Genomic DNA, 25,909 nt, shown 5'->3' with positions numbered 1-25,909 from the left:
ATATTGAACGTATCTATCTACATACTGCCGGCTCAGTTGACTAAGCCGGAACCTAAGTCTACAACATATTCAAGCATAAGTCGTCGACTTGGGGGCTAGCATGGCAAAGGTAACTATGCAGTAAGTAAGAAGACAGCAGAAGGATACCTCAGATTTTTGTTGGATCTGGTTGACCATGGCGACCTCGGCGTCCCGGCTCTTGTGTACTTGGCTGATGTAGCCAGAGACGAGCTCTCCAATGCTCAAGTCGGTGTAGCCGGAGAGGTCCAGGTTCACCCGGTGGGGCTGCAGCAACTCCCCCTTCGCGGAGCATTTGGCCAGCGCAGTCGGTCTCCCCGGCTCAACGAACTCCGTCCGGGTGATTACCACGTCCGGGTCGTCTGCTGGTGGGGTTGAGCCGGAGGCCTCCGGGTTAACCGCGGTTTCGGTCGTGGCCTTGGTAGTCGGGGCTGAGGCCTCAGGTGCCGTGTCCATTGGAGTGGTGGCTTCGGGGGCGGAGGCAGCTGGCGGCTCTTTAGCCATCACCTCCGGTTCAGGTATGTCCGGCACTCCGTCTGACCCGGTCTTCTTCGCTCTTTTGGTGAGCTTTGCCTGGGCACTGGAAAGACAGAAGTGTTAGGCACACAAAGAGTAAGTACAGACAAAGATAATGTAAGATGATTGTTGTTACCCGGGCGCAGTCTTGAAGGCCGGCAGATTTGACTGCATGGAGTCACCCGAAGAGGGGGAGGTCTCCTGATAATTGGAGTCAGAAGAGTTGAGTGGCTGACGGATAACACCCGCCAACGGATGAAAAGGGTACAAGTGAGAAAAAACCTCAGTGCGACGCTTCCTTGTTGCGTCGGGTAACCCGGCGGAGAGATCGGTGTCCTTGTTGGTCCGGGTGTGACGCCGGCTTTCGTGAACCTGTCGCTTCAAACGAAATTGAGGGTCTTGATGAGCTAAAGGATGTGAAAAGCTTACTTTCCGGGTTACCCTTCGGACTTTCAGCTGTGGCAAGGGCTCCGAGTCGGAGGAAAGTGACATAACCTCTTCTACCACCGGGTTACTGGCGCCGATGTCATCCTATCAATGAGCAAGTATTGATAAGGCGGACAGCAACAAACAACAAATATAGCAAGAATTTAAAGGTTTAAGGGTTACCTCTGACTCGGAGCTGTCGCTTAATTGCATTAGCTCCGAAGCGGTGGGTCGGCTTCCCTTTTTGCGAGGGGCGGCTTTCTTGGCGGCTTTCTTTGCCTTCCTGGCCTTCTTGGCCGCCTCATGGTCATATTTGACCTGCCAGAATTTATCATCAGCCTGAAGAATACGGTAATGAATTCTTGAAACAGTTCAGGTCAAGGTTACATGCAGAAGAAGTTGAAAGGTTAAAGTCAGCGGCTCACCGCTGGGGCTGGATTGGTCTTGCAGAAGGGGGCTAACCCGGTCCTTCCACAGTCTGCCAGACTCTCGTTTAGAAGAGCCTTGGTCTCTTCCTTTGCAACGTCTTCTGGAAGATCATTGCGACTGTGCCTCTGCGGGTCATCCTTTCGCCCGGTGTACTCACACATTAAGCCGGGGCGGCGGCTCAATGGGATCACCCGCCATGAGATCCAGACCCGGACCAGGTCAGTTCCGTTCAGACCGTCGCCTAGCAGGGCCTTGATCTTATTGATAGTTGGAAGCAGAGGCTGGCGTTCCGCTGCAGTCAGTTTGTCCGACAGCGGATGAGTCGGCTCTAGACGTGTTGGGCGAAAGCCGGGCAGCGGGTTCTCGTCAGCCGGGGACGTATCTTGGCAGTAGAACCAAGTCATATTCCAGTCCTTGGGGTGGCTCGGCGGCTCTGCGTAAGGGAAAAGACAGTCCCTACGCCGCTGGATGGAGATGCCACCTTACTCCAGACTTGGCCCATTGGCACACTCGTTTTGGCGGTTTAAGTAAAACAGCTCTCTGAAAAGCAGCAAACTAGACTCTTCTCCAAGGTACACTTCGCAAAAGACTTGGAAGTTGCAGATGTTGGATACGGAGTTGGGTCCTATATCCTGAGGCCGTAGGTCAAAGAAGTTGAGCACGTCCCTGAAAAACTTTGAGCCGGGCGGTGCGAAGCCCCGGCTCATATGGTCTGCAAAGATCACTACCTCCCCGTCCCGTGGCTGTGGTCTCTCTTCCGACGGGTCAGGGGCACCGTAGGACATGATTTCCTTCTTAGGCAAATATCTGGACTTAACGAAATTGGCCAGGGTCTCGTCGGTGACGTTGGACCTCATCCAGTTGCAAGTGATGGGAGCCTTGGGAGGCATGGTGAAAGTTGGTGGTCTATGATAAAGAGAAAAAGTGTCCGGGTTAATATAAGCCGGAGATCTATCGTTCAAGCTAAGATGGCGGCTTATGAAGGGGACTAATGATATATACTCAGGTACAGTGGATTATTTAAGCCGCAGGGGCATTCAAGGTAAGATTGATTGTTTACGGCTTTATCACAGTTAAGCCGGAGGATTTTACAGAGCATGGTTCTCTTTAAACCGGAAAGTTCTACGGCACGTGTTTTCTTTAAGCCAGAAATGTAAGCCGCCAAGATTCTATGGTTGCAGTTTTTACTAAGTGTGGTAAAACAGGTTTCGCATACTACCGTAACTTTTTTGGGATCAAAGTGGTCGGAGCAAAGAAAATTTTCTAGACCTAAAATGCGGACGCAGGGGAGTTCTTGAGCTCGAAGGAGATCTTATGCAGTGGAAAGAAGTGTGTTTTGCAGGTGAAATGAGTAACAAACAACTACTGCAGCAAGTCTATACATATCTAAAGATCAAACAAGGGTGGCAACTACGAGAACTACTGAAGCCTGCGGACAATGGCGAAGAACGCGGATGAACTGTTTGAACTCTACCGCAGATCTGTTCTAACAAGGCATAAGAGACTCACCGGAGTTGGGAAGAGCGGAAGTAGCCGCCGTTTATCTGGTCTGAGTCAGGGTGATGCAGCGGCCGGGTTGATGAAGATAAGGGGCGCGACGGCGGCGGCAGTGGCAGAGCTCGGGCAGAGGAGCGACGGCGCGAGGAGGAAGAAGAGAGCGTGAGAAGAGCCCGTTGGGCCGGCCTATTTATAAGGCGAGGTCATAAGTGGGCGCGAGATTCAAGGAGACCACGGCGTGGTTATCTCCCCCCCACGACGCCTCGATTTTCGGAATGACAGTAAAGCAAAGATCCGTTGCGGATCTGGCGTAGTAAAAAACGGACTTAATGGAGGATGATGTCATGGCGGATTATCCGGAGTCCAGAGGATGACGTCACTCCGGGTTATGGCCTTCACATGTATGGTAAGCCGGAGATTTTTTCTGTCAGAAGAGTTGAAGATTGACATGAGTCGGCTCAAATCAATCTGGGGCCTAATGTTGAGGATATAGACCTTAGAGTCACCCGCCAGGAGGGGCCGGGTTACTCGTACGGTCGGGACCAGAAGCCCGGAGCCAAGTTTCAAGACGATGGGCCGGAGATGGGCTGAGACCCGGATATGGCTAAAAGCCTGTAGTTACAATCTTTATTATTGTAGAACTTGTAGTGTAAGGCAAGTATAGTTGAGAGTCCGAGCCGGACACTCTTATGAGTCGGCCGGGACTCTAAGGGCTTCTGGGCGTCAGCCTCCCTATATAAAGGGACGACCCGGCAGCGGTTTAAGGACGACAACAATCTCATCGAGAGCCGGGCATAGCTGTTTAGCTCCCTGGTGATCGTAACCCTAATCAATACCACCTCAAACTGGACGTAGGCTTTTACCTTCACGGTAAGGGGCCGAACCAGTATAAACCCTCGCGTCCCTTGTCCCGCATAACCCCTTCAAGCTTCCTAGCTGCGATGGCTCCACGACTAAGTCCTAGCTCGAGGACATCTGCCGTGACAATTCCACGACAGATATAATAGTTGCAGAAACTACCCAAATCTAAAAGTAAATTACAATAATAATAATAATTCTAAATATAAGAAAGATAAAGAACCCCATTTTTCTAGTTCTTATGATGCACTGGGAGCTTATAGACAAAAACTAATCAGTTTAGATAGTCCCTTGTGGCTACGATGGAACCTGGATCAACGCGTCATTGGGTCAAGAGAAGTTCCGATTGAAGTTCAAAAAGAATCTTTTGGGACATATCATGAGATTTATGCCCACTATCTAATAATGGGAAATAGAAAAAAAGAAATTCATTCGATATACATTCGAACCACTCTTGGTCATATTTCTTTTTATAGAGAAATAGAGGAAGCCATACAACGATTTAGTCAGGCCTATTCATACACTACCTAAACAAGAAAGTTAGATTCGGCGATGCCCCTCCCCTTTCGGGGGGCATTCCGATTTCCCTAGTATCATCATTATTTGCCACGCGAATCCAGATTGAGATTGAGGCAGTTAAGTTAATTAAATTTTTGAATCACTGACTCAGGCCCATTGTCGAATCCTACTCAGCAATTGTCGAATCCTACTCAGCCGAAAAGGGGGTACTTATGTATGGCGGAACGGGCCAATCTGCTCTTTCATAATAAAGAGATAGACGGAACTGGTATGAAACGACTTATTAGCAGATTAATAGATCATTTTGGAATGGGATATACATCCCATATACTGGATCAACTAAAGACTCTGGGCTTCCATCAAGCCAATCCTACATCGATTTCGTTAGGAATCGAGGATCTTTTAACAATACCCTCTAAGGGATTGTTAGACCAAGATGCGGAACAACAGAGTTTTCTTTTGGAGAAACACTATTATTATGGGGCTGTACACGCGGTAGAAAAATTACGCCAATCTATTGAGATATGGTATGCGACAAGTGAATATTTGAAACAAGAAATGAATTCAAATTTTCGGATAACGGATCCTTCTAATCCAGTCTATCTAATGTCTTTTTCAGGAGCCAGAGGAAATGCATCTCAAGTACACCAATTAGTAGGTATGAGAGGATTAATGTCGGACCCTCAAGGACAAATTATTGATTTACCTATTCAAAGCAATTTACGCGAGGGACTTTCTTTGACAGAATATATAATTTCCTGCTATGGAGCCCGCAAAGGGGTTGTAGATACTGCTGTGCGAACAGCAGATGCTGGATATCTTACACGTAGACTTGTTGAAGTAGTTCAACATATTATTGTGCGTAGAAGAGATTGTGGTACTATCCGAGGTATTTCTGTAAGTCCTCGAAATGGGATGACGGAAAAACTTTTTGTCCAAACACTAATTGGTCGTGTATTAGTAGACGATATATATATATCGGTTCACGATGCATTGCCGCGCGAAATCAAGATATTGGAATTGGATTAGTCAATCGATTCATAACTGCCTTTCGAGCACAACCATTTCGAGCACAACCAATATATATTAGAAACCCCTTTACTTGCCGAAGCACTTCTTGGATCTGTCAATTATGCTATGGCCGGAGTCCTACTCATAGTGATCTGGTCGAATTGGGAGAAGCCGTAGGTATTATTGCAGGTCAATCAATTGGGGAGCCAGGGACTCAACTAACATTAAGAACTTTTCATACTGGCGGAGTATTCACAGGGGGTACTGCCGACCTTGTACGATCCCCTTCGAATGGAAAAATAAAATTCAATGAGAATTTGGTTCACCCCACACATACCCGTCATGGGCAGCCTGCTTTTCTATGTTATATAGACTTGCATGTAACTATTCAGAGTCAAGATATTCTATATAGTGTGAATATTCCCTCAAAAAGCTTGATTCTAATGCAAAATGATCAATATGTAAAATCCGAACAAGTAATTGCGAAGATTCGTGCCGGAACGTCCACTTTACATTTTAAAGAAAGGGTACAAAAGCATATTTATTCTAAATCAGACGGCAAAATGCACTGGAGTACTGATGTTTACCATGCGCCCGAATATCAATATGGTAATCTTCGCCGATTACCAAAAACAAGCCATTTATGGATATTGTCAGTAAGTATGTGCAGATCCAGTATAGCGTCTTTTTCACTCCACAAGGATCAAGATCAAATGAATACTTATGGTAAAAAAGATAGGGAAATTCTTGATTATTCAACGTCAGATCGAATCATGTCCAATGGCCATTGGAATTTTATCTATCCTTCTATTTTTCAAGATAATTCAGATTTGTTGGCGAAAAAGCGAAGAAATAGGTTCGTCATTCCATTACAATATCAGCAAGAACAAGAGAAAGAACTAATATCCTGTTTTGGGATTTCGATTGAAATCCCCCTTATTGGTGTTTTACGTAGAAATACTATTTTTGCTTATTTTGACGATCCCCGATACAGAAAAGATAAAAAGGGTTCAGGAATTGTTAAATTTAGATATAGGACCCTAGAAGAAGAATATAGGACTCGAGCGGAAGACTCAGAAGAGGAATATGAGAGCCTAGAAGACGAGTACAGGACCCGAGAGGATGAATATGAATATGAAACCCTAGAAGAATCTAAATATGGAATCCTAGAAGACGAATACGAATATGAAACCCTAGAAGACGAATATGGGAGCCCAGAAAACAAATATGGGAACCCAGAGAACGAATATAGGACTTTAGAGAAAGACTTAGAAGAGGAATATGGGAGCCCAGAGAGCAAATATAGGACCCAAGAGGACGAATATGGAACTCTAGAGGAAGACTCAGAAGACGAATATGGCAGCCCCGGGGAAAGCGCAGAGGAAAAATATGGTACTTTAGAGGAAGACTCAGAAGAAGATTCAGAGGACGAATACGAGAGCCCAGTGGAAGAATCCATCTAAAAAAAGAGGGTTTGATTGAGCATCGAGGAACAAAAGAATTTAGTCTAAAATACCAAAAAGAAGTAGATCGTTTTTTTTCATTCTTCAAGAACTTCATATCTTGCCGAGATCTTCATCCCTAAAGATACTTGACAATAGTATTATTGGAGTGGATACAAAACTCACAAAAAATACAAGAAGTCGACTAGGCGGATTGGTCCGAGTGAAGAGAAAAAAAAGCCATACGGAACTCAAAATATTTTTCGGAGATATTCATTTTCCTGAAGAGGCGGATAAGATATTAGGTGGTTGTTTGATACCGCCAGAAAGACAAACAAAGATTCTAAGGAATAAAAAAAAAGAAAAATTGGGTCTATGTTCAACGGAAAAAAATTCTCAAGAGCAAGGAAAAGTATTTTGTTTCTGTTCGCCCTACAGTGGCATATGAAATGGACGAAGGAAGAGATTTAGCAACACTTTTCCCGCAGGATCTCTTGCAAGAAGAAAATAATCTCCAAATTCGACTTGTCAATTTTATTTCTCATGAAAATAGCAAGTTAACTCAAAGAATTTATCACACAAATAGTCAATTTGTTAGAACTTGCTTAGTAGTGAATTGGGAACAAGAAGAAAAAGAAAAGGCTGGTTCTTCCCTTGTTGAGGTAAGAGCAAATGATCTTATTCGCGATTTCCTAAGAATTGAGTTAGTCAAGTCCACTATTTGGTATACATGAAAAAGGTATGGTAGGACAAGTGCAGGACCGATTCCCCATAATAGGTTAGATCACGCCAATATCAATTCTTTTTATTCCAAGGCGAAGATTGAATCACTTATCCAACATCCAGAAGCTATTGGCACCTTGTTCAATCGAAATAAAGAATACCACTCTTTGATGATTTTGTCGGCATCCAACTGTTCTCGAATTGGTTTATTCAAGAATTCAAAACATCCCAATGCGATAAAAGAATGGAATCCTAGAATTCCTATTCGAGAAATTTTTGGGCCCTTAGGCGCTATTGTAGCTAGTATATCGCATTTTTCTTCATCTTACTATTTACTAACGCATAATAAAATCCTGTTAAAAATATTTGTTCGTTGACAATTTAAAACAAACCTTCCAAGTACTTCAAGAACTTAAGTACTCTTTAATAGATGAAAATAAAAGGATTTCTAATTTCGATAGTAACATAATGTTGGATCCATTCCTTTTGAATTGTCACTTTGTCCATCATGATTCTTGGGAAGGACATTGGCAATAATTCACCTTGGACAATTTATTTGTGAAAATGTATGTCTATTTAAATCGCACATAAAAATATCTGGTCAAATTTTCATTGTAAATATGAATTCCTTTGTTATAAGAGCAGCTAAACCTTATTTGGCCACTACAAGAGCAACTGTTAATGGTCATTATGGAGAAATCCTTTACAAGGGAGATAGGTTAGTTACGTTTATATATGAAAAATCGAGATCTAGTGACATAACGCAAGGTCTTCCAAAAGTGGAACAAATCTTTGAAGCGCGTTCAATTGATTCATTATCCTCGAATCTCGAAAGGAGAATTGAGGATTGGAATGAGCGTATACCAAGAATTCTTGGGGTCCCTTGGGGACTCTTGATTGGAGCTGAGCTAACCATAGCCCAAAGTCGTATCTCTTTGGTTAATAAAATCCAAAAGGTTTATCGATCCCAAGGGGTACAGATCCATAATAGACATATAGAGATTATTATACGCCAAGTAACATCAAAAGTGCGGGTTTCCGAAGATGGAATGTCTAATGTTTTTCTTGGGGAATTAATCGGACTATTGCGAGCGGAACGAGCAGGACGAGCTTTTGATGAATCGATCTATTATCGGGCAATCTTATTGGGAATAACAGGGGCTTCCCTGAATACCCAAAGTTTCATATCTGAAGCAAGTTTTCAAGAAACTGCTCGAGTTTTAGCAAAAGCTGCCCCACGAGGTCGCATTGATTGGCTGAAAGGCTTGAAAGAAAACGTAGTTCTGGGGGGGATTATACCTGTTGGTACCGGATTCCAAAAATTTGTGCATCGTTCCCCACAAGACAAGAACCTTTATTTCGAAAAAAAAAAAATCTATTCGAGTCAGAAATGAGAGATTTTTTGTTTCTCCTTACAGGATTAGTTCCTTCAGATTCTGATGTAACGAACAATTTTTATGAGACATAAGAACCCCCATTTAACATTTAACCCTATATCATTTGAGGATACATAAACAATATTTTTTACTTTACTAGACTTTTGAACTTAGAACACTAACAGGTCAAATTTTAAATTTTTAAGATTTTTATTTTAATAAGTAAAACAAGTAAGTTAATTCATTAAGGTGGTTATGTTTATACCATGTATCAATGGCCAACTCTTATCTTAGTACAAGGTTCTCTCGGAACAATTTTTAATTATTTCAAGCTATTTCATATCTTTCTTAATCTTCAAAAAGAACTAAATTCCGTAATGGAATGGTAGGATTAAAAAAAGGAAGTGTGGAAAAAATGACAAGAAGATATTGGAACATTAATTTGAAAGAGATGATAGAAGCAGGAGTTCATTTTGGTCATGGTATTAAGAAATGGAATCCTAAAGGGCCCCTTACATTTCGGCAAAGCGTAAAGGTACTCATATTATAAATCCCGCTAGAACGGCTCATTTTTTCTCAGAAGCTTGTGATTTAGTTTTTGATGCAGCAAGTTAGGGAAAAAGTTTCTTAATTGTTGGTACCAAAAAAAGAGCAACAGATTTAGTACCATCAGCTGCAATAAGGGCTCGTTGTCATTATGTTAATAAAAAGTGGTTCAGTGGTATGTTAACGAATTGGTTGATTATGAAAACTAGACTTTCTCAATTTAGAGACTTAAGAGGAGAAGAAAAATGGGAAAATTCCACCATCTCCCAAAAAGAGATGTGGCAATCTTCAAGAGAAAATTATCTACCTTGCAAAGGTATCTCGGCGGGATCAAATATATGATGAGATTGCCAGACATTGTGATCGTCCATGATCAGCAAAAAGAGTATATAGCTCTTCGGGAATGTGCCATTTTGGGGATTCCTACTATTTCTTTAGTCGATACAAATTGTGACCCGGATCTCGCGAATATATCGATTCCAGCCAACGATGACACTATGACTTCAATTCGATTGATTCTTAACAAATTAGTATTTTCAATTTGTGAGGGCCGTTCTCTCTATATAAGAAATCGTTGATTAAGAATATATAGTGAATTCTTGGGCAACTGCGTAAATTTATGGAATCACTTACTTTACTATATCTTTTTTTTGCATAGATTTTTTTTGCATAGAAAAAAGAAGGGGAATATTGATATATATTAGAGGGTATTGATATATATTATGATCTGATGTGCTTTCTTGGTATCCTAAATATAAGATTAATACTTCAATTTGCTGAGTTGAGAAAGAGATGGTTGAATCAAAAGAATTCCTTTTTTGACGTTCAATTTTTATCACAGGACAATATGAATATTATACCTTATTCCAATAAAACACTCAAGGGGTTATATGATATATCGGGTGTAGAAGTAGGCCAACACTTCTATTGGCAAATAGGAGGTTTCCAAACTCATGCCCAAGTACTCATCACTTCTTGGGTCGTAATTACTATCTTGCTAGGTTCAGTTGTCATAGCTGTTCGGAATCCACAAACCATCTCGACCGACGGTCAGAATTTTTTTGAATATGTCCTTGAGTTTATTCGAGACTTGAGCAAAACTCAGATTGGAGAAGAATATGGTCCCTGGGTTCCCTTTATTGGAACTATGTTCCTTTTTATTTTTGTTTCGAATTGGTCAGGTGCTCTTTTACCTTGGAAAATTATAGAGTTACCCCATGGGGAATTAGCAGCGCCCACGAATGATATAAATACTACTGCTGCTTTAGCTTTACTTATGTCAGCGACATATTTTTATGCTGGTCTTAGCAAAAAAGGATTGAGCTATTTCGAGAAATATATTAAACCAACTCTAATCCTTTTACCAATTAACATCCTAGAAGATTTCACAAAACCATTATCGCTTAGCTTTCGACTTTTCGGGAATATATTGGCAGATGAATTAGTCATTGTTGTTCTTGTTTCTTTAGTCCCCTTAGTAATCCCTATACCGGTCATGTTTCTTGGATTATTTACAAGCGGTATTCAAGCTCTTATTTTTGCAACATTAGCCACACCCTATATAGGTGAATCCATGGAGGGTCATCATTGAATTGACTCTTTTTGGAAATAGTAATTTTTTTGCAGCTTAGCTCAATTCATGCATGGTTCCAGATAATCTGCTTGGTTGCAAAAAATAGTTAGAAATGCGTATGAATATATAGCCTAGAGTTGTAGGAGAGAGAATAGAATAGACTATATTATGGAATTTTCAAAGTATATATGCATTAAGGAGGGTGGAGTCAGGCTAGATCTATACTATAATATCCTTAATGTCTATAAGTGGAGTCCTCTTTTATGCAGGTTTCCACTTTAAGCAATGATTTTAGAATCCGATTCAATAGAAAATGAGAAAATATGCAAACAAAATAGAAGAAACAAATGTATATATATATAGGATATTATATTATATATTCCTAGGTTAGATTCATTATCTAATCCGATATATGGATATGGAATTCCTTTCTATGTAGTTCGGACAATTCACATTATCATTTCAATTTGATTTCAATTATTACTTTTTAGTTACTTTACTTCTCCCCAATAGAGCTTAGAAGTAAGAATTTATTGGTTGATTGTATCCTTAACCATTTCTTTTTTTGACACAAGGAACTACTCACCATGAATCCACTAATTGCTGCTGCTTCTGTTATTGCTGCTAGATTGGCCGTAGGGCTTGCTTCTATTGGACCTGGAGTTGGTCAAGGTACTGCTGCAGGACAAGCTGTAGAAGGTATTGTGAGACAGCCAGAAGCAGAAGGTAAAATACGAGGTACTTTATTGCTTAGTCTAGCTTTTATGGAAGCTTTAACAATTTATGGACTAGTTATGGCACTAGCGCTTTTATTTGCGAACCCTTTTGTTTAATCTTAAAAAAATTCTTTTGATTTCGATTAGATACTTTTTTCTTTTTTTAGTAAATTGGTATTTGCTTCCGCAATTCTAATTATATCAATACTTTATTTAATCTACTCCTATTTATTACTCCTAGAATTATCTATTTATCGGGACAGATAATACCCAATTCTAGGAAGGGCTGAGTTGAGTATTATTAATTTAGAAGATATGCTCACCTTCTTATTTCCTGTCCTTAGTTTAGGAAAGTGGAAAGCTTTTTCCTTTTATTTTAGGAATTTTGGGAACAGAACATTTCAACAAAGGAAGTCTTTCACCGGTCAAACAAGACGTAAGACTTAATCTAAAAGAAATTACTAGATTGAATCTATTTGCATTAAAAACCGATCAAAAAAGGGCGAGCGAAGTAAGTGATCGAAAAACTTTGTTCTTTGTTCGTCCTATCTATAAGAGGAGAGCATATGAAAAATGTAACCCATTCTTTCTTTTTTTAGCTCACTGGCCATCCGCTGGCAGTTTCGGGCTTAATACCGATATTTTAGCAACAAATCTTATAAATATAACTGTAGTGGTTCGTGTTTGATTTTTTTGGAAAGGGAGTGTGTGCGAGTTGTCTATTTCAAGAATAGATTGGATCTATCTAGCTGCACATTATAATATTTTTTAGTATTTTTCGGATAAATAAGAAAAGGGTGCAAGATCTCTACGAATTACTTCTGAATAAATTCAGAAATCATATGGAAGAACCATAGCATTTCGCGACTCATTGGTAAATCAACTTTGATTCTCTATAAACCAAGAATGTGAGACCATTAACACGGTTAAAGCTAAACTGCTTGAAGTCCAGGCAAAAAGAGGTACTCTTTCTACAACTATATTAGTATTAGTACCGAATTTAAACGGGAAATAGCTAATGTAAAATTTATCTGATATAGAACACTCATATCGATAAAATGGTTTGAACTATTTACTAGAAAAAAGAGGGCACCCTGCCCTTTTTTAACCAATGCCGAATCGACGACCTATGCATAAAAAAGAGAAAAAATTTGGATTTGAAGAAAAATAAAATAAAAAAGAATTCTATTAATTTTCATATTCCATTTATTTAGTTAGTTTTTCTTAATGAAATTGAAATTATTAACTAGAGGGCAAATAAAAATAAAGAAACAACTTTGCTGACCATGATATATTTTTATCTAGGCGGAAGAGTCCTCTTAATATTTATCTAGTCTTATATAGGTTTCGGTATATTGAAATATAAACATAAAAAAGAAGATAGAGGATAGGCCCATTACTTAAAAAAAGATATGGAAATAGCTATAGAAAAAAGGAGCGTGAGAGCCAAATGAATCAAAAGATTCATGTTTGGTTCGGGAAGAGATCATAAAAGTTGTAAACTTCCAAATAATCTACTTTCATTAAAAGATTTATTAGATAATCGAAAACAGAGGATCTTGAGTACTATTCGAAATTCAGAAGAATTGCGTAGAGGGACCATTGAGCAACTCGAAAAAGCTCGGATTCGATTACAGAAAGTCGAACTAGAAGCGGATGAGTATCGAATGAATGGATACTCTGAGATAGAACGAGAAAAAACAAATTTGATTAATGCTACTTCTATTAGTTTGGAACAATTGGAAAAGTCTAAAAATAAAACCCTTTATTTTGAAAAACAAAGGGCAATGAATCAGGTCCGACAGCAAGTTTTCCAACAGGCCGTACAAGGAGCTCTAGGAACTCTGAGTAGTTGTTTGAATACCGAGTTACATTTCCGTACGATTCGTGCTAATATTGGCATTCTCAGGTCCCTGGAATGGAAGAGATAATTAAATTAATTAGGCCTTGAACTTCTACTTTCGTTTAGAATTTACGCATTATCTTTCCCCTTGCTTCCGAAAAAGAGTCAAGAAACACTAATGGCAACCCTTCGAGTCGACGAAATTCATAAAATTCTCCTCGAACGTATTGAACAATATAATAGGAAAGTAGGGATTGAGAATATAGGTCGCGTAGTTCAAGTGGGGGATGGGATTGCTCGTATTATTGGTCTTGGTGAAATAATGTCAGGTGAATTAGTCGAATTTGCAGAAGGTACTAGGGGTATTGCTCTGAATTTGGAATCCAAAAATGTTGGGATTGTATTAATGGGCGATGGGTTGATGATACAAGAGGGAAGTTTTGTAAAAGCAACAGGAAGAATTGCTCGTATACCCGTGAGTGAGGCTTACTTGGGTCGTGTTGTAAATGCTCTGGCTAAACCTATTGATGGGAAAGGCGAAATTATAGCTTCCGAATCTCGCTTAATTGAATCTCCTGCTCCAAGTATAATTTCCAGGCGTTCTGTATACGAACCTCTTCAAACAGGGCTTATTGCTATCGATTCGATGATCCCTATAGGGCGCGGTCAGCGAGAGTTAATTATTGGGGACAGACAGACTGGCAAAACAGCAGTAGCCACAGATATAATTCTCAATCAAAAAGGGCAAGGTGTAATATGTGTTTATGTAGCTATCGGTCAAAGAGCATCCTCCGTAGCTCAAGTAGTAACTACTTTCCATGAGGAGGGGGCCATGGAATACACTATTGTAGTAGCTGAAATGGCGGATTCACCTGCTACACTACAATACCTCGCTCCTTATACGGGAGCAGCCCTGGCTGAGTATTTTATGTACCGCGAACGGCATACTTTAATAATTTATGATGATCTCTCCAAACAGGCACAAGCTTATCGCCAAATGTCCCTTCTATTAACAAGACCTCCCGGCCGTGAGGCTTATCCAGGGGATGTTTTTTATTTGCATTCACGCCTTTTAGAGAGAGCCGCTAAATTAAATTCTCTTTTAGGCAAAGGAAGTATGACTGCTTTACCAATAGTTGAAACTCAATCTGGAGACATTTCCGCCTATATTCCTACTAATGTAATCTCCATTACAGATGGACAAATATTCTTATCTGCGGATCTATTCAATGCCGGAATTCGACCCGCTACTAATGTGGGTATTTCTGTTTCCAGAGTAGGATCCGCGGCTCAAATTAAAGCCATGAAACAAGTAGCTGGCAAATCAAAATTGGAACTAGCACAATTCGCAGAGTTACAAGCCTTTGCACAATTCGCCTCTGCTCTCGATAAAACAAGTCAGAATCAATTGGCAAGGGGTCGACGATTAAGGGAATTGCTTAAACAATCCCAGGCAAATCCTCTCCCAGTGGAAGAGCAGATAGCTACTATTTATACCGGAACAAGAGGATATCTTGTTTCGTTAGAAATTGAACAGGTAAATAAATTTCTGGATGAGTTACGTAAACATCTAAAAGATACTAAACCTCAATTCCAAGAAATTATATCTTCTAGCAAGACATTCACCGAGCAAGTGGAAATCCTTTTGAAGGAAGCTATTCAGGAACAGCTGGAACGGTTTTCTCTTCAGTAACAAATAAATTTTGCATCTCTACTCTTGTTAGTAGAATAGGAATCGTTGAGAAAGCTTTTTCATTCGAATCATGCAAAAAAGTTTTCTTTGTTTTTAGTTTAGTATAGTTATTTAAAGAATAGATAGAAATAAGATTGCGTCCAATAGGATTTGAACCTACACCAAAGGTTTAGAAGACCTCTGTCTTATCCATTAGACAATGGACGCTTATCTTTCATATTTTATTCTTTCTTTTATTTTTTTGCTTCTTCCGAGAAAAAACTGTTAGACCAAAACTCTTTTAGGAAATCAAAAAATCCAGATACAAATGCATGATGTATATATTATATCATGCATATATCATAAAAGAAGGAGTATGGAGCCGGTAGTGGGAATCGAACCTGCAACCCTAAGGTTATGAGCCTTATGAGCTACCAAACTGCTCTATACTCTTAAACTAAAGAGGGGTAACTAGTGGATAAAAGAGGGTTGGATACACCCCTCTACCAATATCTATACAAATAGAATAGTCCATTTATATAGAATGGTAAAGAGGGCTCCTCTATGATTATCAATTCCAGAAATCCATACAAATACGAATGGGTATTTTATCCTTACCAACTGGATCTTGTTGCACCCGGTAACAAACACTCATAAACCATTTCTCGAAGTACGTGTCTGGATAGCCCAAAATGTCGATAGTTAGCTCTAGGTCTTCCGGTCAAAAAACAACGTCGATGAAGGCGTGTAGGTGCACTATTACGCGGTAGGGATTGCAATTTTTCTCGCATTTTCTTTTTTCACTCAAACTCAAGGGAGAAACTTTGCTTCTTATCTTTTTTCTTAAAGATTGACGAATCAAATGATATTTCTGTTCTAATTTCTGCCGCTTCTTCTCCCTCTGAGTCAATTTTTTTTTGCCATAATGTGTCGTTGCTATTATTACCAAGTATACGGTTCTAATCCTAGATGGAAAATTAAATAGAAAAAGAAATCTAAAAAAGGCAGATCCTCCCTCTCTATCAAGAGTAATGAACTAGGTGCTGATACAGTACAAAAAAACAAACTAAATTAACCAAACTTGCCTAATGTTGAGGCAATCAAGAAAGCTGCATAAGTGAATATATAACCCACGGAAAAGTGTGCTAATCCAACCAATCTTGCTTGCACAATGGAAAGAGCCACGGGCTTATCTCTCCAGTGAATTAAATTAGCTAAAGGTGTGCGTTCATGAGCCCATGCTAAAGTCTCAATTAATTCCTGCCAATACCCCCGCCAGGAAATTAAGAACATAAATCCAGTAGCCCAAACAAGATGTCCAAATAAGAACATCCACGCCCATACCGATAAACTATTCATCCCAAAAGGATTATATCCATTGATAAGTTGTGAAGAGTTTAACCAGAGGTAATCTCTTAACCATCCCATCAAATAAGTGGAGGATTCATTAAATTGTGAAACGTTGCCCTGCCATAATGTGATATGTTTCCAATGCCAATAAAAAGCAACCCACCCAATGGTATTTAACATCCAGAAAACTGCCAAATAAAATGCGTCCCAAGCAGAAATATCACAAGTACCGCCGCACCCTGGGCCATCACAAGGAAAACTATATCCAAAATCCTTTTTATCTGGCATTAATTTGGAACCGCGTGCATCTAAAGCGCCCTTTAATAAAATCAATGTAGTTGTATGCAAACCTAGATCAATAGCATGATGAACCAAGAAATCCCTAGGTCCTATTGTTAAGAAAAGCGAATTACTATTCTCATTAACAGCATTCAACCATCCGGGCAACCATAGGCTTCAACCCGCATTGAAAGCGGGGCCATTCGTTGAAGATAAGAGTATATCGAACCCATATGTCGTCTTGCCATGAGCAGATTGTATCCATTGGGCAAATATAGGTTCGATCAAGATTTGCTTTTCTGGAGTACCAAAAGCAAGCATGACGTCGTTATGAACATAAAGGCCCAAGGTATGGAATCCTAGAAAGAGGCTAGCCCAACTTAAATGAGATATGATAGCTTCTTTATGGCTCCATGAGCAAAAGCCCCTGTCATGATAGCCAATACATTATCCTCATTCTGTTCCGGATTGTAATCCCTAATAAAAAAATAGCTCCATGAGCAAAAGCCCCTGTCATGATGAACCCTGCAATATATTGGTGATGAGTATATAAAGCAGCTTGAGTAGTAAAGTCTTGTGCTATGAATGCATAAGGAGGTAAAGAGTACATATGTTGAGCTACTAAGGAAGTAATAACCCCCAAAGAAGCTAGAGCAAGACGTAACTGAAAATGAATCGAATTGTTGATTGTGTCATAAAGGCCCTTATGCCCACGCCCTAATCTACCCCCCGGAGGAGTATGCACTTCTAAAAGATCTTTAATACTGTGCCCAATTCCAAAGTTAGTTCGATACATGTGACCGGCAATGAGAAAAATAAATGCAATAGCTAAATGATGGTGAGCCATTCGGTCAGCCACAAACTTTGTGTTTGTGGATGGAATCCCCCAAGAAGAGTTAGAATGGCAGTTCCCGCTCCTTGAGCGGTACCAAATAAATGATTACTTGAATCAGGGTTTTGGGCATAAAGATTCCATTGACCCATCAAAAGGGGTCCCAACCCCTGGGGATAGGGTAATACATCTAAGAAATTATTCTATCGAACGTACTCCCCCTGGATGCGGGAATAGCAACATGAACTAAATGTCCTGTCCAAGCCAAAGAACTTACCCCGAGAAGTCCTGACAAATGATGATTGAGACGAGATTCCACGTTTTTGAACCACGAAAGGCTTGGTTTCCATTTGGGTTGTAGATGTAACCAACCCGCTATTAAGGACAGCGTAGAAAGAAATAATAGAAAAGAGCTCCAGTATAAAGATCCTCATTGGTGCGTAATCCTATTGTATACCACCACTATAAACTCCAGAATAAGCAATATTCACTGGACCAGCAGCACCTCCTCGAGTAAAGGCTTCCACAGCGGGTTAACCAAAATGAGGATCCCAAATCGCATGAGCAGTAGGTCTTACGTGTAAAGGATCCTGTATCCATGATTCAAAATTTCCTTGCCAAGCTACATGAAACAGATTTCCAGACGTCCATAGAAAGATTATTGCTAATTGCCCGAAGTGAGAAGAAAAAATGTTCTGATAAAGACGTTCTTCAGTAATATCATCATGACTTTCGAAATCATGTGCGGTAGCAATACCAAACCAAATACGACGAGTAGTGGGGTCCTGAGCTAAGCCTTGGCTAAACCTGGGAAATCTTAATTCCATAATGCCTTTCAAATCCTCCTAGCCACTATCCTACTGCAATAGTTCTCGCTAAGAAGAATGCCCATGTCGTGGCAATTCCACCCAGAAGGTAATGGGTTACTCCTACAGCACGTCCTTGTATAATGCTCAAGGCTCTAGGCTGAGTAGCAGGAGCAACTTTTAATTTGTTATGAGCCCAAACGATAGATTCAATGAGTTCTTGCCAATAACCACGGCCGTTGAATAAAAACATTAAACTGAAGGCCCAGACAAAATGAGCACCTAAGAAAAAAAGACCATATGCAGATAATGAAGAACCATAAGACTGAATGACTTGCGATGCTTGTGCCCACAAGAAAACTCGAAGCCACCCATTAATCGTAATGGAACTCTGTGCAAAGTTTCCCCCTGTAATATGAGTTACCACCCCTTGATCACTTATAGTACCCCAAACATCCGACTGCATTTTCCAACTGTAATGGAAAATGACTACCGAAATTGCATTGTACATCCAGAATAAACCTAAGAAAACATGATCCCAGGTGGATACTTGGCATGTTCCCCCTCGGCCAGGCCCATCGCAAGGAAAGCGAAAACCTAGATTAGCTTTATCGGGTATCAAACGGGAACTCCGAGCAAATAAAACACCTTTAAAAAGTATTAATACAGTCACATGTATGGTAAATGCATGAATGTCATGGACTAAAAAAATCTGCGGTTCCTAATGGAATAGGTAACAAAGCCACTTTGCCACCTACTGCTACTAACTCGCCGCCTCCCCACGTTAAGCTAGTACTTGTTGTTGCACCAGGAGCTGTTACGCTAGGCGCAGTAGCATGGATATTTTGTACCCATTGAGCAAAGATAGGTTGTAATTGTATGGCAGTATCCGAAAACATATCTTGTGGACGGCCTAAAGCACTCATGGTATCATTATGAATGTACAAGCCAAAACTGTGAAAACCTAGAAATATACATACCCAGTTAAGGTGGGATATGATTTCATCGCGGTGTCTAAGGACGCGATCTAATAGATCGTTGTATCGAGTAGTTGGATCATAGTCTCTTACCATAAAAATTGTTGCATGTGCAGCAGCACCGACTATTAGAAATCCGCCAATCCACATGTGGTGTGTGAACAAGGAAAGTTGTGTACCATAGTCAGTAGCTAGGTATGGATAGGGAGGCATAGAATACATATGATGAGCTACAACAATGGTTGTAGAGCCTAGCATAGCTAGGTTAAGAGATAATTGAGCATGCCATGACGTTGTTAAGATTTCATAAAGACCCTTATGGCCTTGTCCTGTAAATGGGCCCTTGTGAGCCTCCAAAATATCTTTAAGTCCATGGCCAATACCCCAATTGGTCCTATACATATGACCTGCAATTAGGAAAAGAATAGCAATAGCTAAATGATGGTGCGCAATATCGGTCAGCCAGAGACCACCGGTTACTGGATCTAGTCCTCCACGGAAAGTCGGAAATTCTGCGTATTTGGACCAATTTAAAGTGAAAAAAGGGGTTGCTCCTTCGGCAAAACTTGGATAAAGTTGAGCCAAAAGGTCCCGATTCAAGTTAAATTCATGAGGAAGTGGTATCTCTTTAGGATCCACTCCAGCGTCAAGAAATTGGTTAATTGGTAAAGATACATGAATTTGGTGCCCCGCCCAAGAAAGAGACCCAAGTCCTAATAATCTCGCTAAGTGGTGATTCAACATGGATTCTACATCTTGGAACCAGGCCAATTTGGGAGCGGCTTTCTGATAATGGAACCAACCAGCAAAAAGCATTAACGCTGCAAAAATCAATGCACCAATTGCAGTACAATAGAGTTGTAATTCACTAGTTATTCCAGATGCTCGCCAAAGCTGAAAAAAACCAGAGGTTATTTGGATTCCTCGGAAACCCCCGCCTACATCACCATTCAATATTTCTTGCCCTACTATAGGCCCAAACTACCTGAGCACTGGGTCCATAGTGAGTAGGATCACTTAGCCATGCTTCATAATTGGAAAAACGGGCTCCATGAAAGTACATGCCACTCAACCAAAGAAAGATAATGGAAAGTTGCCCGACATGAGCACTAAAGACTTTTCGAGAAATCTCCTCCAAATCACCAGTATGACCATCGAAACATGAGCATCAACATGTAGGTTCCAGATCCAAGTGGTAGTATCAGGACCCTTAGCTAGTGTTCTTGAGAAATGGCCAGGTCTGGCCCATTCCTCAAAAGATGTTTCTACAGGATCCCTATCCACAACAATTTTTACTTCTAGTTCCGACGAATGAATAATCATTAAGTCCTGCTCTTTCCGGACAAGACATACAAAGAGACCCGCCAACTGTCTTTTTAGTGAATCTTTGAAAGATAGATTTTGAAAGATAGATATTGTGATTAGTTCTTTTCTTTACTATCTACCATCCTTCTATATTTTTTAGTTATTCACTGGAGCAATTATATATTGAAGTCAGTCCGAGGCAAGTGTTCGGGTCTATTATGACATAAAGATTAGGTGCCTAATGGACATTGTTTATCTTGACAAACAAATATTTCTCGACGTAAGAAAAAAATCTTTTTTATTTTTAATTTAAGAAACTAGTGTTCTTTTTTTGAGGGCATAAGCTCCTATCTATATCTACTTTCCTTGAGCATAATATAGGGTTTTTTATTTGATTCTAAATTCCAAGATAACTCATTAGAAATATTAATAAGATGGTCCTAATATTATCAATATTTAGATTGCCCCCTCTTTTTATTCACTTTATTAGTTCTATTCTAGACCCTATCCCTATGGTTTATTCTTATGAAATATCATATCAAATAGAAGGTATAAGAAATGGATATAATGAAATTCTTGATTTGATCTTACGACCTAATTTATTTGATTAATGGATCAACAACCAAACCACCCATTTTATGAAAGAGAAGGAGCATGGTCTTATTCAAATTCAAAGCGCTTCGTAATCTTCAACCAGTTCTGTGCTTCAATATAATTTCCCGGAGTAAGCGCTATAGCTTGTTTCCAATATTCAGCAGCTTGATCAAACCAAGCTTCCGCAATTTCCGAATCACCCTATAGAATGGCCTGTTCTCCTCGGTCGGAATAGGAAGTTCCTTCCCTTAGAACCGTACTTGAGAGTTTTCTACCTCATACGGCCCAGAAATTGCTATCTGAATTTCCCCTATCTTAACTGAATTCGATTTATCAAAAAATCGATCCAATTTGTTCTTGGGTTAAGCAGAAGAAATTAATTACCTAAGTTTCAAACCCTAATTTTTATCAATAATCAGTTTGATCTTTTTTCCCACCTTCAGAAGAATGAAGCATAGACAGATATAGAGCCTTCGTTCAAATTTTCTGAAAGGTAACTATCCCGGTTTCATATATGAAATCTCTATAGAATCCCTGAAAAAGACTTTTTTCCATAAGAAAGAAAAAAGAACTTACTATCTTTGGGATCTGATACTACACCGATGCTTAATCCCTTAGTGGATCGGCTCTATTACATAAGCGGATTCCTAAATTTTGCCCCATATCATGGGATAAGTAAGCAGATTTTTTAGTTGTATCGACCCAGTCGCTCACTAATTGATCTTTACGGTGCTTTCTCTATCAATTTGAGAAACTTTATCCATAGAGTAGTAGTATAGGCCATATATACTTTCTTTGTTTTTTGATTCTCGTGAAGTGTCCTTCCTTCCTACAGCTGATAGGGAAAAATCGTTGTTTTTACTATCCCTATGTAGAAAGCCCTTTTTTTCTAGTATTTACTAGAAAATTTGATCCTCTTTTTTCTTCTATAGTGGAGATAGTCGCACGTAATGACAGATCACGGCCATATTATTAAAAGCTTGCGGTAAGAAGGGGTTTCGTTCTAGTGCCCGGAAATAATATTCCAAAGCCTTTGTATGCTCTCCATTGCTTGTGTGTATAAGGCCTATGTTATAGAGTATATAACTTCGATCATAGGGATCGATTTCTAGTCGCGTAGCTTCATAATAATTTTGCAAAGCTTCCGCATAATTTCCAGAACCTGGCTGCCCTTCGCCTCGCCCCGCCTCTGCTGGAAGGAGCCCGGGCATTTACTCAGTAAGGACCGCGGGTTGAATGTACCAAAGCACAGGATCTTTTTTGCAAAAACGAAACGTTTTCCAGATATCTTCTAAACAAAGCACTGCAGATTGAATATATAAAATATCAGGGACGTTTTTGCAAAACTGCAACGACGGACTACCAGAAGCAATCGCTGGTTTATTAGTAGGTAGAGATATTGAAACAAATGCCGCCACTCTCTACCATGTCAATTGTAGGTACTGTTTTTAGTAGCTTTCCTCGTGTCTAGTTTTGTTTTTCAGTGTAGTTCGCCGGGCGCGTGGTCTGACTATGCGCATGTTGCAGTGCTAGGTACACTGGTTCCGGTGATGGAGTTCGCCCGTGTACTCCCACTATCAAGCAGCGAGCAGCAGTTTGTTTTGCCGCGCTGTCATCTAATTCGTCGATGTAGCGAGCAACTCAGTGGCAACGTGCTTGCAGCTTGTAGTTTGGTCTGCATCGCTGCGTGTGCGGTGCGCCATCGTTGTTGTTGCAGCTCAGCAGCTCACCCCTGTGCAGTTTGGCCCATGAGGTCGACTGCAACTCTGCACACGGGCGTGTAGTTTTGCCCACGGGGGAGTGCAGCTCGACCAACAGGAGCATGCAGTTCGCCCCATGGAGTCCACGGCTTTCCGGCCAACTCGCGTGTGCCCCTGGACTCTCCACACGCACTTGTTTTTTATGAGGCATTCACTGTGTATGTTGGAGAGGTTCTCCTCCGTGCGGGTTCTTTTTTTAGGTAGTTCGCTTCTTTCACAAGCGAACTCTTACAACACCTATTTATTTTTGTTTATATCCGGTCCAGTGTAATTCGTTTGGTATGTTGGAGAGGTTCATTTTTCATGAAAAAAAGGTTGATGCGGCCTACTTCGAGGAGTACTGTGGTCCACTTGAGTCAAATGTAATTAATTTTTGTAAAATTAGATGCAGTCCGTTTGGGCACCGCTTGAGGTTTGCATGGCTCGTGTGTGAAGTTTTTTTTTTATATTTTTATATTTTTTTAGGGTTGTTTAGTGGACCACGGGTGCAGTTCGCGTGCAATTTTAGAATGCATTTTTTAATGTATCGCTAATTCTATGTGTATGCAATGCAAAGAGAAGAAAAATGCAGTTCGATTGCCCAGCCTCGATGTCCCACTACGAAAAAGTGCACTGTGCTTGTGTGTTTCAAAACTCAGTCGATTGCCGTTCACTTCGATTTGTGTCACGGTTCACTTGCCCTTGTCTCAACGGTCTGCCCTTGTTCATAAAAAAATAGAAAAAGACGACAATATGTCATTCACATATACTTATCAGAAAGGTTGTAGTGCTCCCACTCACATTCTTGTAAATACAGGCTTCACCGCAAGACTGTATAAAACTATATGCTTTGATCAACTCATCAAAGCGTATATTCCAACTCCGAGATGCTTGCACCAGTCCATAGATGAATCGCTGGAGCTTTGCACACTTTGTTAGTACCTTTAGGATCAACAAAACCTTCTGGTTGCATCATATACAACTCTTCTTTAAAAAATCCATTAGGGAATGTAGTTTTGACATCCATTTGCCAGATTTCATAAAATGCGGCAATTGCTAACATGATTCGGACAGACTTAAGCACCGATACGAGTGACAAAATCTCATCGTATTCAACACCTTGAACTTGTCAAAAACATTTTTTCGACAATTCGAGCTTTGTCGATAGTAAGACTACTATCAGCGTCCGTCTTCCTCTTGAAGGTCCATTTATTCTCTATGGCTTGCCAATCAACGGGAAAGTCAACCAAAGTCCACACTTAGTTCTCATACATGGATCCCATCTCAGATTTCATGGCCTCAAGCCATTTCGTGGAATCTGGGCTCATCATTGATACGTCTCCGTCGTATCTATAATTTTTTATTGTTCCATGCAAATATTATTCAACTTTCATATACTTTTGGCAACTTTTTATATTATTTTTGGGACTAACATATTGATCCACTGCCCAGTGTCAGTTCCTGTTTGTTGCATGTTTTATGTTTCACAGAAACCCAATATCAAATGGAGTCCAAACGGGATAAAAACGGACGGAGAATTATTTTGGAATATTTATGATTTTTGGGAAGTAAAATTAATGTGAGACGGTGCCCGAGGGGGCCATGAGGCAGGGGGGCGCGCCCCAGGGGGGTAGGCGCGACCAGGAACCTCGTGGGCACCCCGTAAGGCGGTTGATGCCCTTCTTCAGCCGCAAGAAAGCTAATTTTTATGAAAAAATCACGGCGAAGATTTCAGTCCAATCGGAGTTACGGATCTCCATATATATACGAAACGGTGAAAGGGCAGCAGACGAGAATGCAGAAACAGACGCACCAAAGGTCAAGGAAGAAGAAGACGAAGGGGCCCCCTCTCCCCTTCTCTTCTGGTGGCGCCGGAACGCTGTCGTGGCCATCATCATCACCGCAATCTTTACCAACAACTTCAGCGCCATCATCACCAACTCTTCCCCCCTCTATGCAGCGGTGTAACCTCTCTCTTACCCGCTGTAATCTCTACTTAAATGTGGTGCTCAACGCTATATATTATTTCCCAATGATGTATGGCTATCCTATGATGTTTGAGTAGATCCCTTTTGTCCTATGGATTAATTGATGATCATGATTGGTTTGAGTTGCATGTTTTATTGTTGGTGCTGTCCTATGGTGCTCTCCGTGTCGCGCAAGCATGAGGGATCCCCACTGTAGGGTTTGCAATATGTTCATGATTTGCTTATGGTGGGTGGCATGAGTGACAGAAGCACATACCCGAGTAAGTAGGTTGTTTGCGTATGGGAATAAACAGGACTTGATACTTTAATGCTATGGTTGGGGTTTTACCTTAATGATCTTTAGTAGTTGTGGATGCTTGCTAGAGTTCCAATCATAAGTGCATATGATCCAAGTAGAGAAAGTATGTTAGCTTATGCCTCTCCCTCAAATGAAATTGCAATAATGATTACCGGTCTAGTTATCGATTGCCTAGGGACAAATAACTTTCTCGTGACAAAAAGCTCTCTACTAAAACTAATTTAGTTGTGTCTTTATCTAAACAGCCCCTAATCTTTATTTACGCGCTCTTTATTATCTTGCAAACCTATCCAAAAACACCTACAAAGTACTTCTAGTTTCATACTTGTTCTAGGTAAAGCGAACGTCAAGCGTGCGTAGAGTTGTATCGGTGGTCGATAGAACTTGAGGGAATATTTGTCCTACCTTTAGTTGCTCGTTGGGTTCGACACTCTTACTTATCGAAAGAGGCTACAATTGATCCCCTATACTTGTGGGTTATCAAGACCTTTTTCTGGCGCCGTTGCCGGGGAGCAATAGCGTGGGGTGAATATTCTCATGTGTGCTTGTTTGCTTTATCACTAAGTAATTTTTATT

At 40.5% G+C, this 25,909-nt stretch overlaps 1 long non-coding RNA gene and 1 other non-coding gene across 2 annotated transcripts in view; one reads left to right on the top strand and one right to left on the bottom strand.

Annotated features, from left to right (window-relative positions):
- Nucleotides 1-23,322, top strand: part of LOC141041546 (uncharacterized) — a 116,194-nt gene extending 92,872 nt beyond the window's left edge. The window contains exon 2 of the long non-coding RNA XR_012201877.1: nt 22,836-23,322. This is a non-coding gene — a long non-coding RNA (uncharacterized lncRNA). The remainder of the gene's footprint in view (nt 1-22,835) is intronic.
- On the bottom strand, nt 15,322-15,393 carry TRNAR-UCU (transfer RNA arginine (anticodon UCU)). Its single transcript has one exon. It is a non-coding gene; the product is annotated as a tRNA-Arg (tRNA).
- Nucleotides 23,323-25,909: the final 2,587 nt, after the last annotated feature.

The sequence above is a fragment of the Aegilops tauschii genome, chromosome 1, assembly GCF_002575655.3.
Source record: "Aegilops tauschii subsp. strangulata cultivar AL8/78 chromosome 1, Aet v6.0, whole genome shotgun sequence".
Lineage (NCBI taxonomy): Eukaryota > Viridiplantae > Streptophyta > Magnoliopsida > Poales > Poaceae > Aegilops > Aegilops tauschii.
Note: the sequence above shows the minus strand (reverse complement) of the source record. Positions and strands in the feature narration are given on the sequence as shown.